Here is a 19376-nt window from a genome sequence, read left to right as displayed (position 1 = left end):
GCTGGTTGCACAGTCAAAGGCAATGTTGAATAACGATGCTTGTCAAATTTATCACTGGATGATTCTTTGAATCAAGAGGAAGCTCTCCATTTTTTACTTTGAAAGCGATTATACGATGATATTAAAAAAAGTCGAAGGATATTTCTATTTTTCTTCGAATCATCTTGCTCCTTTGAAAGAGATGTTATTTCGATACTGACATGTCGGAGATGAGATATGTTTTTGAAATTTTTCACAGATTATTTGAAAAGAATTTACTGTCTTCCAGCAGCGTTGGATATGTCTAAGCGTATTCACACGTATATCGATCAACTCTTTCTTGAGTAACAGATTGTGGGGAATAAATGGTAACAAAATTGTCAGGCAAGTTACATTCGTTGTTGCTCGTCGAAAGGCTTTCAACGATGCATTAGTTCGAACGTTGTAATTCAAAATTTGATCGTTCGCGATAATATTTTATAATTGACGTATTAACGTGGCGCGGCATGTTGAAGGATCTCCATTGAATCACGAGAGTGTGATTAAAATTCAGTTATCAAATGAAATTGTAATCCTTTCACATGGATGAAATAACATAATCGTATATCAAAGTTTGGTTTTCACGAATGGGACGTAATAATAATTCTGCATTTAAGCGACTCTGTCCTACAGTTCTACATCACAATCATACGAGGCAAGGTACACGCGTGTAGAGTACATAGTTGTACATTAAAATACCTTACCTTCCTCGTCAAATTTCGCTCATTGTGTCAAGAATATTTAGCTTTGTTAGCTTTGTTAGTCCAAAATTTCCTCGAGTAAAACATGTTCCTTTGTCTTACTACTTTCTCGTATTACTTAATAAATATCTGACTTAATCATCTTTCGTTATTTTTTACGTATAAACGACTTGGAAGGTTGTATTACGATCAATCCTGTGTATTACCATTTATTACTGAATCATAATCGCTCTTGATCGATCGTTCAACCATCCATTCATAATGCGTTAATACCATCATCATTCTTATTTTATCGAACAAGTAATAACTGTGTCGCGATACAACCGATACATATTCCATGAAAATATCATAATCCGATAAACGGTAATAAGACACGCGACGAAGAGATACGTCCAATGAAATTACGCAAGGGATTGTGTTTTCCATGATGAAGTGGTTCGTGCTATTACGTCGATTGTTCGTCCTGTTACGGTTAACAGCCATGTTGACCATGTAACGCCACGACCACGTTAGCCCTGGTGCTCTCACCCCTTTTTACCAGGTCGAAATGGACAGCCATTTCAACGATGATTTCTATGATACCGCACCGGCACATTATTTGCGTTACAATGCACCTTGTCGCGCGACACCGTGAAAGTCTGCAGCTGTAATGTTTAATGGCGCGTTCCGACAACAACGATATGTCATTTTAGTCCGTGGCAAATATTGGCACAGCCACGATCTCCCCTTGTGCACTCTCGGCCAGCTTAAAATAGAGTCGGAGACGACGTCTTCTGAAGTTTGTTTAGACACCTCGATTGCCTCAGCTTGGCCAGCAGGAGGCACGGCGGCTCTTTTCTGCTCTCTCTCTCTCTCCCTCCCTCTCTCTCTCTCTCTCTCTCTCTCTCTCTCTCTCTCTCTCTCTCGGAACTGTTCCACGAAAATTTTTCAAGCATCGTTGCTGTCTATAAAGTTCGACGCGCATGGATCACGGTATCGATGATAAAATTTGTCAAAGATGGGTGACAGATCGCTCTCGTTTCGAATTGTGTTGGCCAGGTAAAGCTTTTTCGCGATCCACACCTTGGCACGGGTATTTTTTACCTCTGGAATTTTTGATATTCGGTTTGTCAGAGTACATTTCGACTTTTTCGCTTTTCAATTTTTATTGTTGAATTTGCCACTTTCTCTTTATGTCTCGTTTTTTCTTCCGTCTATTTCAAAGTGATGTAACCTGCGCTGGTGATTGCGTTTTAGATTGATAGGTAGTATTTTACGCGGGACGCCAGATATTGCGGGTGAAACGATAGATTTTTAAAGTTTCATACCGAGCTACCTGGATCTCGAGCGACGAGAGAAAATAGCTAATTTTCTTATTCAACAGGAATAAACAGGAAGTCGTGGTTCCCGGCACAAATAGCCAACTCAACGCGAGCTTGTACGAACAAAGTACATTTGGAGCAAAGTCTTGCCGTTCCACGTATCGGAAGATCGTTTTAATTACAAGAACGTTCCCCGTGCAAAACGGCGAATGGTGTGTTTAAATAGGTAACAGAGCCGCTTCAAAAGCGAGGAAGTTTGTTTAGAGAAAGCATTAAAGCGTTCGGAAGGTCTCGGGACGTAAAATAAATGAGTTCCATCGGCCCCTTTTCTTTCGTTCGCTCTAATTCCCGCTATTCCCTTCTTCGATGGTTCGCTCGTTTTCCAGGCCGAGCGAAAAGCTCGACGAAACGATGAAGTTTCCGTTCCAGGGATTCCTTTTCTTCTTTTTTTCTTTTTATTCTTCCTCGCCACCTCATGATTCGCGACAGCGCGAGTACGCCTGGAAATATGATGATTTTTACGGGGCAAATGGTAGGTGAAATATCCGGACATTGCGAGAAACTCGGCTCTCTTATGATTATTTCGACATCGTGCTGCATTCGCTTAAAGGGTTTTGACGGTGTGGGCGGTTTCGTCCTTTACGTTTCCCTCTTTCCACGTTATTTCAAGCTACGTTTGCTACTCTTTATCGTTGCAAATTTCCTTCTTCGAATTTATAAATTTTATGATAATTTCTTGATTGCTATCTTTGAAATTTGCTCAGTTTAAGCAAGGAAAGATTACGATAGCGATCATTCGCACTATGTTACTTCCGTCCTTTTATCGAGGAAATTTGTACGAATAAAAAAACAGGAAGCATTTAATAATGTTTAAGGAAGCACGAAGATTACCAGCAAATGACTAGATTTTTCACTTTTCGAGTCACGCTTTGAAACTGATTGCAGTTGCTAAAGCAACAATTAGAAATCATAATAGATGCGTACATTCTTTAATACGGTAGGAAGTGTTTTAAATAGGGAAGATAAAATTTCGAATAAAAGAAAAAGGTGGATTTTAACTTGCTTAATTGATTCACCTTTCTCTAAATAAAATCTGTACATCGTATTTTTACACAACGTGCAACTTTACACTTTTAATTCGTCAATTTTTCTGAATATTTCACGAGTAGGATACTTCTATCTACTAATCGTAGCCATGTAGATAATACAGGCAATTCGTTGGTCGCAATAACGATAAACTTTTTAAAAAACGACCACGAGTGAGAACGATCGTTGCCTGGAGAAAAAGAGATTCCGCTGGTTATTAATGTCTGAGTAGGAACTTCCTATTCCGCCAGTCGTTATCGTCATTCGGAGGTCGATTTCCAGCCTTTCTTTTTCCAGCGTTTCGTGCGTCATTATGCTGGCTGCATCGAATGACGCCAGACTTTCGGATAATACCATCTATCCTTGAACAAATTTTCCGCAGATATTTATCGAATTCGGTCGAATTTCTACGAATCATCCAACGAACAAATTCTAAATAATTTGTCAATAAATTTACAAGCCGCGAAAAAAATAATTCGTCCAAAAAATCGGTAAAAAATGATTTCTCTAATGTCGAAGCTACGAAGCAAATCACAGGAGTCTTAATCAAGGATATATAAAATCCGAGGCATTTTAAACACGTTTAAATGGCATCGTTTAATTTACATAAAGCGTATTTGCACGAGTGAAACCGAAAGAGCCGTGTACGGAGAAACTTCGCGTTATTTACACGTTTCGAACGCGAGTACGAGAACCGTGGTCAACATGACGACAGTTCTCCGCTTCTGAGATCGCTTTAATGACCGCGTTCCTACAGAGTTCACGTCGTTCGATTCGCATTGTCTTCGTCCACGCTGATTATTCGCGCGTAACAACACTGTCTTCGACGCGATGGTCGAGTCTATTCCTCCTTTTATTTTTGTTGAAGTCGGAGGTACGCGAAACTCGCGGTGAAAACACGGAAACGTGGTACATCCGCGAAAACATTGGCAAGGGGGGGGGTGTATCGCGTATAACGCGGCAACTAAACTAACAAGCTAATCTACTCATCTTGCTGAAAGACTCGACGTGCCTTTCAGCTTAATTGTTGCCGGGACCAGGGAAACCTGGCGTGCTAATACTATTAGCTACTTACAGTCCTAGCAATTACGAGGCAGCCGCTTTCGGACGATAAGGATACGGTATAGTTGAACGGACAGGGGTCCATTGTGCATGCTTGTTAGGAAAAATTTGGCAGTTTTTTCTTGATGGGAATTTTTCGTTATTTCTGGGACGAGGGAAATTTCGTCCGAAATTGGTTAATTTTAATAGGCTCGGAGCATCTCTTCCAGACACGAAAGCCAATTTTAATATTGGTAACGTTTTAACATTGGTGCAGAAATTAATTAAAATTGATTTTTATCTCTTTTTATATTTTTAACAATTAATCAAGACTTTAATAAAAATTTACATTGAATTTTGTGTTAATTGCATATGTTTCTCGCCGTACAGCAGTTTGGAATAGGAATATTACAATAATTGTAGCGTCGATGAGGAAGCTATAGTATTGGGTCATTCTGCGGTGAATCGATCATCTCTTGACGTCAATGCCGGGAATTTTTTTTTAGAATGAAATATGTAATGCACGTGAAATTAGGAGCTCGCTACGTTACGAGTTTGTTGGCTTCGAATTGATTTAGAAAGTACGGGACTTTGAATTTTGCTGTTTCTGTTCACTTCCTTGGAAACAGGCCGTAAGCTTATGAATTTTTATCTTCGGAACTACTTCTGTCGTAGTATAAAGCTCGCTATTGATAATAGCCTTCGTTAAAGCGTATACGTTTTCCCTGACATTACTCCAGGCACATGATCGTAAGCGTATAAGCAGCGTATGACAGGAAAAATAAAAAATAGATTGGATTTTTTCTAATGATATCCGATAACGATAAGGAACAAATTGTTACGACGGATAAAAGCAAAAGGAAACTTCATTCATTAATTAAAATGAACAGAACCGTTCTGCTTATCCAGGGGATACATATTCATAATCGATGATATCAGTGCGTGTTACGAATGCAAATTAAAAAAGTGCGTGTTTATACGGTAACAAATTTAAGGCAACACGTCGAGGAAAGTGTAAGAAATAGGATAAAAAAGTTGTAAGACCAGCTGGCGATATGCAGTCGACTCGAATATTAATTAACAACTTTCAAAGGAATATTTATTATGCAACTTAAATTTTGTAATATGCATTTTCCGTCGTATATTATGGAAAAGAGTTTCTTTAAAAACATTTAGAAGCAATTTCTAGAGGCATAGTGGAACGACAGGCTACGTATAAATTGAAAAATTAATTAAAGTTTACGATGGGAAGTGTTTTATAAGTTTAAAGTTATAATTGAAAGAAATTTTTGAAAAAATAAATTATTTTCTGATAATGGAGAATGTCAAGCATATAAACTAGTAATTAAGCGCAGCTTACTGCTTGTTAATATTTTTAAGCCAAAAGTATTTACAGGAACGGTAAGTTTCCAAGCTGTAAGGAATATTAATAAGTTGTTTTCAACCTGAACACTATTACGGAATTAATCTTTGTGCTCTTTCGCAGAAAGTAACAATAAGTCAGATAACCTCATATTTTCAAATGGCGATATAGATGTAATCTTTGTTTCCCTTGATGTAGTTTAAAAAGCACATTATAGGTGATATCACAACACAAACTACATAGTACTCGTGCTTTCAAACTCGTGCTTTTAAACTCGTGCTCTCCCTCCGCTATATTATTATCTTCTTTGAAAAGATCTACAAACTTGTTGTTGCTTCGTACATCGTAAACTCTCGTTACAATCGACATGCAACGCTTGAAAATTAATTTTCCAACAATTTTCATTGTCCGTCATGATAGAAGCGGAAACAGTTACTTAGCTGTTTCCTGAAATCATATAATTTTGGCTCGACAATTTTGCGATCATTCGTGACGTTCTTGCCAAAATTGTTTGTAGTTTATTCGCAAAATTGTATCAAAATTATTATACTCGAGATTTCTTCGAGCAACGATATATCTCCCCATCGGTTACTACATTCACAGTGAGAATGGAAATAGTCACTACCTATCCTACTACCCTAAGACCACTTCTCAATCACCTAACGCATAATTACGGTTATAACACTATGTACCGACGTTTCATGCCACAATCGCCAGAATCAGAATCCTCTAACCATCTCACTGTTCTATTTACGTCTTCGAATCCAGGGATCTTACCTGGGTCGTTTAATGCATCGTTGACGACTTCGTCGTTGACTATAATGGGGTCACGTTTCGCCGAAGACGATTCACCAGTTTACTTCCGCAGCTACAGTCCGTGGACTGGAACGTGTCCAGTTTTAAGTTACTCTTCGGAGGTGGTTTAATCGTTGCAAGTTTCATTTGGAGACCGGAACCGGATACCGTACGGTCGAAATATTCTCGTTGGAACTCTCGTCGTGTCGCCTGGTAGACGGCTGCTTAATCCGCGAAGGGCGTCTGATCGCCGCGCGTAATATTAGCGGTATTCTTGAAGCAGAAACAAACGTCCGGCATACGAATTAATTATCTCGAATCCTTCTTAATTAGTTTACCTCCCTGGGGGGAACTTCAAACTTCGCCAACTATACGGCTTATACTTGAAGTTTGCGTTTGCCTCGCGGTTGCCCTTACTGTTGGAACAATTGATGCAAATGTACGGTATTCGTGCTACGCTCGGCGGATCGTTCAGCTTTACTCGATTATCGTAGGATTCGGCGACCCATAACGAATCGAAGGTATCACTGCATTTGTTAAAAGCAGCATTCCTTACCAAGAGTAGTTTTCGTGGATTATTTTGTGGATTATTTTTCAGGACAGCGCTTTCAGTTTACTTGGTCGAGCGGTTGTTTCGTTGTTCCAGTTATTTGTAGTATTCCTCTGCGCGGGGGATAAAACGCTTGGATGTAATTTGCATTTTCGTACAATCGGTTATTCCATTGTAATTATATACCATATAATCGTCGTTGAATCGCGGACATTTACACAAACTTATATCTTTACGAATGTGATTAATAAAATAAAACTTAGGCAGAGAATCGTTTTGTCTATTAAATATTACATCGTGCCGTATTTTGGATATTTTATATATCTCTGCATATTATGCGTACTTTCGTCTCGTGAAATTATTCGTCATTTAGATTTATTACCTGTCATCCACGATATTTCCATAAAATTTGACTTAAATGACCAATGAGGATTTTTAATCAAATCACCACCAGCAAACAAAGATTTCAAGTAAATTCAACGGTATGGGATCCTTTGTTACCCTTTTGATGGGTTAATCGCTCGATACAGTTCAAGTTGAACAGGCATCGACACCGATCGTTATTAATTTATGCGAGCAGGGTGAGTTTCTAATCTGTCTCCGAGCCGGTGGCGTGTTTACTGCCTAGATTTAATCTGCATTGGGTTTAATTAAAATCAAGCAGCTCGACGGTAGTGCGGCCTCGTTGACAATTGCATGCAGATTGGATTAAGCTTTGGAATTAGAAGGGGAGTTGGATTCACGCTCAGCGCGAATCTGCTGCCCGTTTGTCCACATTAATATTCGAATTTCTAGTAACAGAGCGATCCCCGCGATGAGTGGGAGGAAGAGAGCGAAACGCACAATGCTTGATACACCGATAACGAGGGAATTATCCGTGACGAGATCAAATGTTGTTAACGTTACAGCATAGCCTGTTAACTGTAAAATCGTTGATCCTACCGCGTTTAGAATGGAACAACAGCATCGGAGTTTCCTTATCCGATAATATTTCGTTTTTCGACTTTCGGAAACAATATCTAAAATCGTCACGATTTCACAGCTTTTATAAACAATTGTAACTTCTTATTAAGATTTACAAATACCATATTTTTATCGATATAATCTGTAACACTGGTTGTAAGAAACTTGAAAGGTACTACGTATGTCTTAGAAATAATTAAAGTATTCCGAATATTAGATTAAATATTAGTTTTGTAACATATCCTATTTTACATAAATCTATTAGAAATCTTTTCGCTTCTATTAAAATTTCAAACCTGTCTTTTCTAGGAGCGTTAAGTAAACGACGAATAGGGAACGTAAAAATTCATTAGAATTTGTTCTTCCACTTTCCTTTTGCGATTTCCTTCTGCTCGACTGGTTGGCTGCTGATATCCGGCGAATAGCAGATGGCCCGGCATTACCACTTTGTTGGCGAACATCGATTCTTCTTCGTGCTTACAAGAGCCGACCAGCTTTCTCCTCTCCTCCTTCCTATCGTACCACAACTTTTCGCATCCCCCGCATATTTCCCGCGTTTCTTTGCTGAGCACACGGAAAAGCAGCGTCGTCTTCTTGTCGGATAATCCATCCTGATTTTCTATATTGCTTCAGACCCGCAAACTTTGCCCTTTCATTCCTGTCATCCGCAGTGCTGGATCTCTTCGCATATCAGAAACTAGAAAAATTATATTCGAATAATTTCGTCTATTGGCGTTCATCCGTGTTATTTTATTCGTTGTTTAAGACATTTCTTGGTCGTTTCTTATTTATTTTACATTCCAGTCATATTCTAGGCTATCTGCCATTTATTTCTTTCATTTTCTATCATCTCGTACGTAACCTTTCTCGGTGGACTGGCGAAACTTCCGAAACACTTTTCTTTCATTTTACTCTCTTGCATAATATTATCATTTTATTCGAAGCTAACATGACGTTATTCAACGAACTTTCTACGGTAGTAACGAGCAACAAAATAGTTTATTTATACCGCTTTACATTCATTTTCCAACGCAAAATCACTGGGCTCCTCATAATCTCGATAAACACTAACAAAGGATCTCACGGCCGCGTCGTCGGATTAACGTTACGATCTTCACCTTCTTCCGGCGAAACCCTCGTCACGAACGTATGAATATTTCTTCCCCGTGCGTAGGGATGCATAAAGTTTTCCCCGATAATCCGACTTACCATCTGCCGCTTAACACAGTTCGTACAATTATCGGAGATGCGAGGATCGTTCGGGGCTGGGTTCGTGTTGAGGGAGCTGCTAGAAAATCGCCTTACTAAAACTAGAAGTTATGTACGTTCGTCGGACGGATTCTGGATGATTCCCTCGAAAATTTCGGCTCGTTTATTATTCTGGAGAACAGTTCCGCTGGATTCGATGGTTCAACGGTTATTATTCGTCTCCGTTTACCTGATTTTCGCAGATTTTCCCGGCAACCGTATCCATTCTACCGACTCGACCAAAGCACACACCGATTCTACTAACTTTCTCTCGTTGACCTCCGCGCCGTGGTCGACGTTTGGCTTCCGCTTCGACCCAATTTCCGTATGCATCGGGATGGATAGAGTTCCACAATCGCAAGAACATCGCTTGCTCATGGTTAAGCTACTTGTTAATTCTGCTGCGGTCGAATTTTCATTTTCCAATCTTACTATTGTTCGAACGCGCAAAAGGACAATATGGTAAAAGGAAAGTACATTAGATCTGCGTGGATTAGTTGCACGGTTTTATTGCAGTTTATATAACGTTTCTGAATCGCAACATCCTGTATACCGTAGTTCGGCAAATTTATATTCGGCTCTTTAAATGTTTAATCCGCATTGGAACATCGTATAGATTATCTGCGATGCTTGAAACAATTAGTTTATTCATTAGAGGTCTAAAATAGAATAACGTGTTACGATATATTGAATAAATAGGTCGAAAGATCTATAGTTTAAAAATAATTGCATTCTTAATTTCTCGTATGTTCCTCGCTTGATATTGAATATTTAAACTTTTGATAATTTTAGTGAGCTCTATACATAGACCATGCGCGTATGTTGGTTAGACAAATTTCATCAATTAGCGCTTTATCTTTAATTGAACCGTAGTTGTAAAATGTTCCCTATCAACGTTGTTAATATTTCGGTTGAATCAGAACGCATTCGGTCGAATTTTAACGCCGGTGAAATTTCCAGGGATATAGTAATCGTCGGGTAATGATGGCTAGGTATCTTCGTTTGAATGTATGAATATTAAACGCACTGTGGATTACAGATACTGAGGGCAGATTTGTCGAATCACGGTATAAGTAGCTCGGTTTTGTGCTTCGCGTATGAGTGGATACAAACAAAGTGCTATTCGTATTTCTGGTGGAATGTCGGAACGCGACGTGTTTTCTGATTGAAATATATCTTTGAGTAGATGCGTATAAGAAAATCGCGAATCTAGTCGAACCGGAATGATGTTCGATTATCTATATACGTACTTCATCAAATATACCGTAAATATATAATAGTTACGGCGTCAATCACAGAGAATTTGATAGAAAGATCAAACGTCATTAGCCACGCAAACCAAGTACTACTGTTAAATGTTTTTGTATAACGAATGTGGTAACAAAGTGGAGATCTTTCGTTTCACAGAAGAATATTAAATATCCGCAGCTAGAAGCATAATTAAGATATAAAAATAAAAGGAGTGCTTTAATAGTGATTACAGAATCATATAGTGTTAAAGCATCTTAAAGCATGCTTGCGCGCTCATGCATTCCAGTAATTTATACATTCATCAAGATTCATCATCGAGGAATGTAATTAAAAATGCACGCGGTACGCTCAATTTACTCTTATACCGATTCATTATCATCTGTTCTAGTCTTTAGGAAAGTAGGATTGAAAAATCCTGGTCAAGTTTATTACCTTTCTGGAAGGAAACGTTCAGGTTAAGTTAACCTTCGGCTATTACATCGATGTTCAATTTTTTGAACAATATTATTGAACATTTTTCAGAACTTTAGATAATAACGTAAAGATCGTTATAGCTCAAAAAGTATTTTTTCTCGTTTTATTTCTACTGGTTAATTGAAACCGTCACTCGCTATCACATCACCGACACGCATCAGAATTCACAAAATTCTAAGAAACATCAACCCAGAGATATTAATGAAAACAATTTCAACAAAACTCCCCATTTCACCGTTGAGTTCTACCCTCGGCATACATCGAATATCGTTATTATTAGAAGCTACCCTTGGAGCTAACTTAGCGAAACCCCTTTTCTGACACCGTGACAGCGGTGAAGTGACACACGATGAAAGTGGAAATCGAGCAGCCGCCCGATGGAAATCTGATGGACAGGTTTAATTACGATCGATGGTGTTGCACGCGTGTGTGTAGACGTGGCTAGCAAGTTTGTACACGAAACTGCCGCGGCGTCGAACGAATTAGCATAACGATCCTTCCGGCGTCATGCATTTTTCATATGTTCGTCCAGCGGTAACGAGTGCACGAGTCCCTTTTTTTTCCTCGGTCCTCTTCTTCCTCTGTGCTTCTTTTGTTCTCGTTCACTTTTTGCTGTTTGTAAAACGTAGGCTCGCGCATGCTGCACACACACGGTTAAAATAATTTACGAAAATAAAAGCACCGGTTGCGTTCGCGCTTTCTCGCGCATCGAACTCAGTCCCCCACGTTCCTCCCGCACTTGTTATCCTCGCGAACATTTGCATGCCTTTGTCTCGTGATATTTAGCGCCACGCGGCTTTTAATATCGATCCAAGGAATTGTACCGTGTGGTAAGTACCAGAGAGACCCGACTGCAGGTTAGTCTTCGTTGTCTCTGAAATCTTTGTCTTTTTTTATTTCATAGGTTCGATTATTTCGAAATATTACGAGCAATGGGAATATTATGAAATAACGAACGGTATGGCTAGACAGGAAAATTTAAGAAAGAGAAGTAACAGCTTCACAATGGCACAACATGTAGTATAAATGTAGTAAAATGAAACTCTATAAAATTATTAATTCCCAAAGGTACACGTCTACCGTAGCTATTGCTCAATTTAGAAAAATATGCACGTTATGTGATATAAGTATAATGCAACCAAATATCATTACTACGCGATATATTTCACTTAACCAATATTAGCAAATGTTATTACTGTTATGTATCTCACTTAGCTACCTCTCTTTCCACGGCCATTTGTCGCAGTGAAAAAACAAGTCCCAGAACTCGAAACAAACCACGCTGCAAACCCTCTGCCTCCCCCATTCTCTCGAAAAAGTATAACGTTTTTGCTATATTTCTTTGTCAGGGCTTGTTGTCAGGGGAGGCAAGACAAACTCACGGTAATTACGGTGCTTCAACGACATTGCGAATGCATTGTAACGCGACACTCGCCTCTCACATGACATTAATTATATGGCGAGCCGTGTCACGTTTAACGTACGATTATTGCATTCCGCGTAGAAACGCTGGCAAGAATTAAGACGTAGCTCCCGAAACGATCGATAGTTTCTACAATTTCGAGCCAAGCCTCGACCAGCCTTCCAAGATTTCTGGACTTGCTTTCCTCTTCTACCTCTCCCTGGCTCGAGGTATTTTAGTGTAGCCGCCCGTAAAGGGATTAACGACCCTTTAATTATTCGACACTAATTGCCAAGACCACTTCTTATTACCGATACGTGTGCATTATGCGAATTGCGCGTATTATGTTCGCCTGGCTGATCCTCCAATTTGCCTCTTCACGCGATTTTCTTATCTCTAACTTGCCACTACCGATCGGACACCTGTGTAATTTAACCAGTAACGAATCGTTTCGCCTGTACCTGGTCATCCTAATTGAGTCATTAATCGATGGAAATTCTTTCCCTTTAACCGGCTCATCTTTGAATCAGAAACTTTTATATCGCGATGAGAAATTAATAAAAAAAAAAAAAGAAAAGAGAAAGAAAAAAATGGTATACAGCCTCGTATTTGCAACAGATTGATGTAGGTTTCGAGTTTACTCGATGACTGTAAGAGACGAAAAATCGCGCTAATTAATTGTGCTCGTTATCGATGCTCGTTTATGACGATATTTCGTCGTAACCGTGGCAAAGTTGACTTTGCGACACTGACGAATGAAATTCCGGGATTCTGTCGACGCCCGACAGTGATTAAATTTATTTGATGTGCCGGTAGATTACCACTTAATTGATTTCGTAGCGGCGCAGGCGGCTTGTCAGGCTCCGAGAAAATTAAGGATTCCGATGTGCACATTTACTAGGATCGCGTGCACATTTACGGTTTGAAATTAATTACAATCGATAAAGGAAGCAGTAACTCCCACTTTTTAATTAATTACTTTTAATTGACTACTTTCGTAAGATTATTATGGGAAGAAAATCACTTGGAAGTGATTAATACGTGATCTTTTTGCTCACCTTTTGGAGAAACTGCGGTTTTATATTGCGTCTGCGCACAATATCATCCAACTACGTATCATCTTAATTGCGAGAAATTACATTTTGTTGACTACTTCGAGTATTTATTATTTTGCAATCGAGCAATATGTAACCAGTAGGATATTGGTATCGCGATATTAATTTCACCAATTAACTACAGACGAAGAGAATAGAATAACATTGCGATCTAATTGAATTGAAATTGAGTCGGATCGGAGTTCAATCATTCGAAAAATTAACGCCAAAAATCAACGAAGACGAGGCAAACTTTCATTTTATCTTACACTGCACGATATAGCACCGATTTGTCCAAAACTTCAATGGTTCAATTTTTAAGTATTATTTTTCCAAAAATATCAATCGAGGTGATACAAAACGCAGGTATATCTTCCCTCTGCCAAAACGCCATTTTATTTTATATCACGCTATCGTTTTACGATCGTCCAAAATCTTTCAAAAGTTTCACGTGCTCCGTCATCCAGCTTTCACGTTCCATTTTCCTAAAAAGAAAACAAGGGAAAATATCACGCCTGACACGCGTTCTCTCCTAAAACGATTCAACTGCGCTACAGCTTCCTATATCGTATAATTTTAAACCGATTGTCCCGCAGTTTCATGCGCCGATTTGCATTTTCCCGCGTCTGCACTTGCCACACAAACAATGTACGATTGCGTGAGCGTGCGAGCTGGCGCGCGTGCATACTTGCTCGCGCGAGAACGTCGCGACTCGAAGCGAACAGGGAGTGACGGAATTGTTCGCACTTTATTTCCCATTCCATTATCCATAGATGGAGGAAATCTCATGCATCATAAAAGAACGGCCTGCTCGATAAATTCGCCCAACGAAGTCCATCTGGTTGAAAGGTCGAGGCTCGCGAATAAAATCTTTTCATAGTCGCCTGGTTAGCCTCGACTTATCGATTCATCGAATTGTTCGCGAACGCGAATTCCTTCCAACGTTGTATATTTTTGGTTCGTTTTTTAATTCAACGAAGCGTTATGAGATGGCTACATGATGCGATGGTATTGAGGGGTTGATGTTATATCGGACGGTAGTCGGAATTTAACGCGAAACATTTTCTTTTCGATTGTAAAATTCAATCTGTCAGAAGCCAGGACTCCACTTTGAATTCATCAATACTTACGTCTTTGATATAAATTCACTCGATACAAGTTTTTAATATATATGCAAGTATATAAATTTAAATTTATTGTTTGTACCTTTACGTGGCACCTCTTCTGCATAAATGAGTAACTATTTTATTAAAAACCATGTAACATATGTTCGCTGTAAAAGCTTCGCCTCCTAAGTGTACGTTCTCGTCATCGATAAATATTTGTTTTGTTAGTCGGCGCTCTTTTTATATTTAATTGGAATGATATTTTCAGCTTGATTTTCAATCTCCTTGAAATTGTTACGGATGTTTTTAATAAAGTTGCTACCATATAGCGATACCATCGTAGATATTAAACCTGTGGATGATTGCAACGATCTGCTAGCAGCATTTATTCTATTTAAAAGCATTCCCCAAATATATTACTGCAGCAAATTTGAATTCATCCAGCTTATGAAATAACGTAGCCATTTCTACTCGAACAATTGGCTTTTCAATTTCATTTATGGATACTTTGTTTACTGCTGTTTCAACGTCAACGTAATTCTTTTTTAAGACGCTTACCGCAAATGATGGAGCAGACCCGTCTTGTATTTTACAAAGGTTTCGCGATAAGTATCGTTATTATTGGTATTTATTCCTTTAGTTAAAGTTCGAAATCAAAGCCAGTGGATTTGATTATTTCATACAGCGTTTGCCAATACCTTTGTCCGAGTCTCTTTCTTCGGCGGACCTTAGGCACGTGCCTACTTTGTGCCTAGTGGCAAACGCGGCTCTGATTATCAACGCGGTGTAGTACAAAGCGTACGATGCTAACTTTGCACGAAACTTATTTTCTTATTTTCGCTTGTAGCGTATTAAAGTCGGAACGCTATGTATATTAAACGAAAGAGCGTCGTTCGAGTTTGCTACGGTCTTCCATCTGCGTTCTCGTTTCCACGCGGACTACAATGTCACGCACGCGTATAATGGCTGTTTTAATAATCGTCTATACACGGAGTGTTCCGCGCGCACACGCCCTAGTCAGCTTATTTACATGTAGCCTGTAGAAACGCAAGAAAGTTTCGCGGGCGAATTACGAAGGGTGTGCGTGCGGGTAGGTGAATTTCAGGCAAAACGCGGAGGAAAAGTGGCACGGTTACACGCGACGTGGCGAACGAAGTACGATGTTGTAAGGGAAATTTCCCGGTGAAACGTAATAGAGGGTGTCTGTAGACGGGTCCGTGAGATTCGCGGCCGCGCACAAAAGCTCACGTAACCGAACTATCCGCCAAGTAACCTAATGGAAGACGTGAGCGAGCTGTGAAAAATTTCCCAGAGAACCGTCTCCGCTCGAGATGGAAACGTTGACTTCATTTCGAAGACGACGGTTTAGAGACGATTTGGGTAATCGTAAGTCGAGGTGTCTTCTCTCCTGTTTCTTTTCTAGGTGCGTTTTTCGGATAAGATGCCTTAGAAAGATGGTTCCGGTTATTTCTTGGAATAAAGGCGAAGAATACGTTCACGTATTTTCGTGTGTCGCGATGAAAATTGCGCGTGTCGTGCACGGTATTTGTTATTTGGATGCTTTTTCTGAGAGCGTTGATCTACCATCGTAAATGAACGGACGAGTTTTCACGAGAATGGTCGAGAATCTTGGAATTGGCGAGAGAGACCGTCTATATTTCACCAGTTCGGTTCGATTAAACGCGATTTCGTGGAAAACGCGCGGATGCTTCGTTGACTCGATATTAATCGTAACGTAACGTTAATTGCAATCGCGACAGATCCATTTTCCCGTAGTCATTACCACGCGATCGTGCACGTTTTGAAATTCGTTATTGGACGTCGGTGTGGCTCGTTTCAATTATTGTCGACTAGAAGAAGTTGCTTGATTGGCAACAATGGAACGTGGAAGGAACGTCGTTCCAACGGCGACGTCGGGGCTACGGTTTCTCGTTTCCTATCGTGTGCATAAGAACGATAAAAAGGTGCAACACGCGCGATTATCCTCGCCGAGTAAGGTCATGGTGGCTAATTAATTTTTATCGGATCGTTCTACGTTAGCGAACCACTTCCTACTCGCTGGATTTTGATAAGTCTCAGATGTTGTCGTAATTGAATCGCACCGAGATTTCATTTGTCAGAATCGTTCAGTTTGGGTGGAACGTTAGTCCGGGATATTCTATCGAGTTTCAGAAATCCATTTAGTGAAATACACGTCAAAAATATTCCTAGAAGATGGCTAAAGTAGATAAATCGAATCTCGAAACTCTGATTTAAAAATTCTGAAATTTGAACGTTTGACGAGCGAGACTGTTAAGCTGCGTAAGGAGTATATCAAGTTAACTGTCGCAAAATGTCGTTTATTTTTTAATTTCGAACGAACAACGACGTATCGAAATTTTCCAGGAAATTATTTTTTTATTTATCGTTACAGTGAAATCGTGCAATCGTTTGTACGAACAGGCAATGAAAATTCTATATTGTCACGGAAATGTTTTGCGCTAATGCGAAAGGATAGTCGATTATTTGTGTTTGTTAAAATTTGTCTACCATGGGAAGCAAGATTTATCGCGTAGAATTACAAACTGTACAGTTCAATCGCGATCAACAGTGACATACTCTTCGAAACATATTTCATCCGATGAAATTTGTCAGGACGGTTTGCAACATGAATACTTGTCATCTTCGAATCAAATAGGTATTATTTATATTTGTTTGGTGTAAAAGAATCTGCGAATAAATCGCCAAATATCGTTCAGTGTATTTTAAACGATTTATTGCAGTAGATATTTATGGTTTTCATTGTATAATAATTTCTGGAAATTTGAACTTATACGATAGGATCTGTTTATTAAGTTAACGAAATCGGAATACAAAAATAGACACGTAAATCTGAATTGAAAGTGAAATTAAGGATTTCAGCGAGCTACTGTATAAAGTTCTTTTTATTGTTATGTATGACGCGTAAAATGTAAATGAACGAAATTTTCTCCTTACTTTAAGTTAAGACTTACGCATCGCAAAGAATAAAGAGACACTGCTTATTGCTCTGGAATTCGAAGGAATGGTTCTTCGTGACTTCCAATACAATATTCTTCAAATGTGACTTTGCAGTGTTGTAAAATTTTATTATTCCGTACCGAGAAGAAAAGAAACACAATTGCGCAAAACTGGGTCACTTTATGAACCTCTGGTATCTACCACCGTAATATATGATCGATGATTTCTACTCGAGTCTTTTAGAATCTAGATATCGTCGACAGCTGTCGATAATCGTCTACTCTCCTTATTTCGAAGCCCCCGCCTTTATGATTCTTCGTCTTTTTTTATCCGTTTTATCCAGAACTATATTTTCTCTCGTTCCTCCATCTCGAAAAATATTCTCTGGCATAGAATTCCAATTAAAATCGAATTCTCCGTCTGACATAACCAGTCACGTTCGGTAGTGTACGTAATTGATGCGATGGGATTTACGCAAAGATTTCTCAGACAGACATTTTCATTTCACGTTTGGAATTTGGCAATCTTCTAAATTTCAGAATTACGAAATTTGAACTTTAATTTTAACTTTGAAATTGCTCCTCTTTTTTATGAATTAAGAAGTGAAACATATTGGAATGTTTGAGAGTTTGAAACGAATATCGAATGTTTGAATATTTGAAAAGATGGAGGTTTAGAAATCTATGAACCGCTAGATCAAATCGAAGCACGAAAAACAAGTTTCGCAACTCTCTTTACGTGATTGACGGCGTTCGTTTGAACTTTGAAAGATTAAATAAGAAACCATAGCTTCTCGTTGCTTTTCTAACATCTCTCACAAGCGCGTGTACGCGTGTACTCCAACGCGAAACAGACCTAACAGAAGAGCAACTCTTCCGGAAGGGTTCGTACTTCTCACGCTATTTCCGGAGGGGGGTAGTCGATATAATACATTTCTTTGCCAGTTACGAAGGGAAGGCGGCTGAAAGCGCTGCAGACGAATGAAACTTCTTGTCGAGAGGGAAAGGCAAAGAATCCTTCGAGATGAAAGAGGAACGGAACGATCGTCTCTGGAGATGCTCGAAGGTCAGGGGTAGTTTTTCGTCGACGCCGCAACCGAGTTAGAAGTTCGATTTCTCTTTCAATTCTCTCTTTCCTTCTCTCGGTCGTCCTAACCGATACCGTCCCGACGGTATCTTTGAATTTTTAATACAGCCATCGGTACGAACAGGGAGAAACTTAGTTCGTGGTAGACGGAGAGAGGCAATAATTTCGATAAAATCACGAACGAAACTGGTATTCACCGTGGCTAATTGGTTCTCTCGCTTTTTTTATGTTTCAGAATTCGAGCGGTCAGGAAGCCTCGTCGGAAAGAAAATTACGCTAGAGGGAACTTCTGCTTCGGTTGTGAAAGGGTAAGTGTTTGTGGTACGCCGAGGAAAGTTGATTACACCGGTTTCCGAGTAGAAGATTCTTTTCCTGCTCTTTTATTCTTCCTGAAATTCTCAAATTTCAGCGAAGAATTTCTATTCACAGAGTTCGATACGATTGTGTCTATCCAACCACTCGAGATCGGTCGACGACTTTTCTATCTTTTAAAATTTACGACGTCAGTTTCATTTATTCGATCGTTGAAGCGTAGATTTAACAATTAACAATGAAAATTTTTCTCAGAATCACGATAAGCAGCTCTAGATATTTCTTCACAGTCTCCCGAACTCGTAGTTCTTCGAAAGCCGTTCCCGAACACCACAGTCTGCAAACATAGTCCCGAAGAAGTTCGTCCTTCTTTGAAGACGGGGTTGCCTTACAAATGGAGCATTTCATCAAAGCTCTCGAGGATGATTTACAGTTCGTTAAGCGCTCTTGTATGGCAGGGTCAAGAGACTAGCGCGGAGCATTACATTTCTGCTTAGTCGCCGCGTTCTCACTTCGATAACACTGTACTACTGTTCTTCGAGGATCGCCTCTCCCACCTCGAGTGCTTTATCATTCATTCGTTGCTGTGGATTTATTTCACGATAC

General features: G+C 39.4%; 1 protein-coding gene across 4 annotated transcripts in view; it reads left to right on the top strand.

Moving 5' to 3' along the window:
* Positions 1-19376, top strand: part of LOC117216540 (putative polypeptide N-acetylgalactosaminyltransferase 9) — a 294302-nt gene that overhangs the window by 58879 nt on the left and 216047 nt on the right. For all 4 annotated transcript variants that reach the window (XM_033463303.1, XM_033463300.1, XM_033463299.1 and 1 more), the window contains one exon: positions 18694-18766. The gene's annotated coding sequence lies outside the window, so the exon portion shown is untranslated. The remainder of the gene's footprint in view (positions 1-18693; positions 18767-19376) is intronic.

The sequence above is a fragment of the Bombus bifarius genome, unplaced genomic scaffold (assembly GCF_011952205.1).
Source record: "Bombus bifarius isolate JDL3187 unplaced genomic scaffold, Bbif_JDL3187 scf7180000010271, whole genome shotgun sequence".
NCBI lineage: Eukaryota > Metazoa > Arthropoda > Insecta > Hymenoptera > Apidae > Bombus > Bombus bifarius.
The sequence above is the reverse complement of the archived record's forward strand: the minus strand, read 5'-3'. Positions and strand labels throughout refer to the sequence as shown.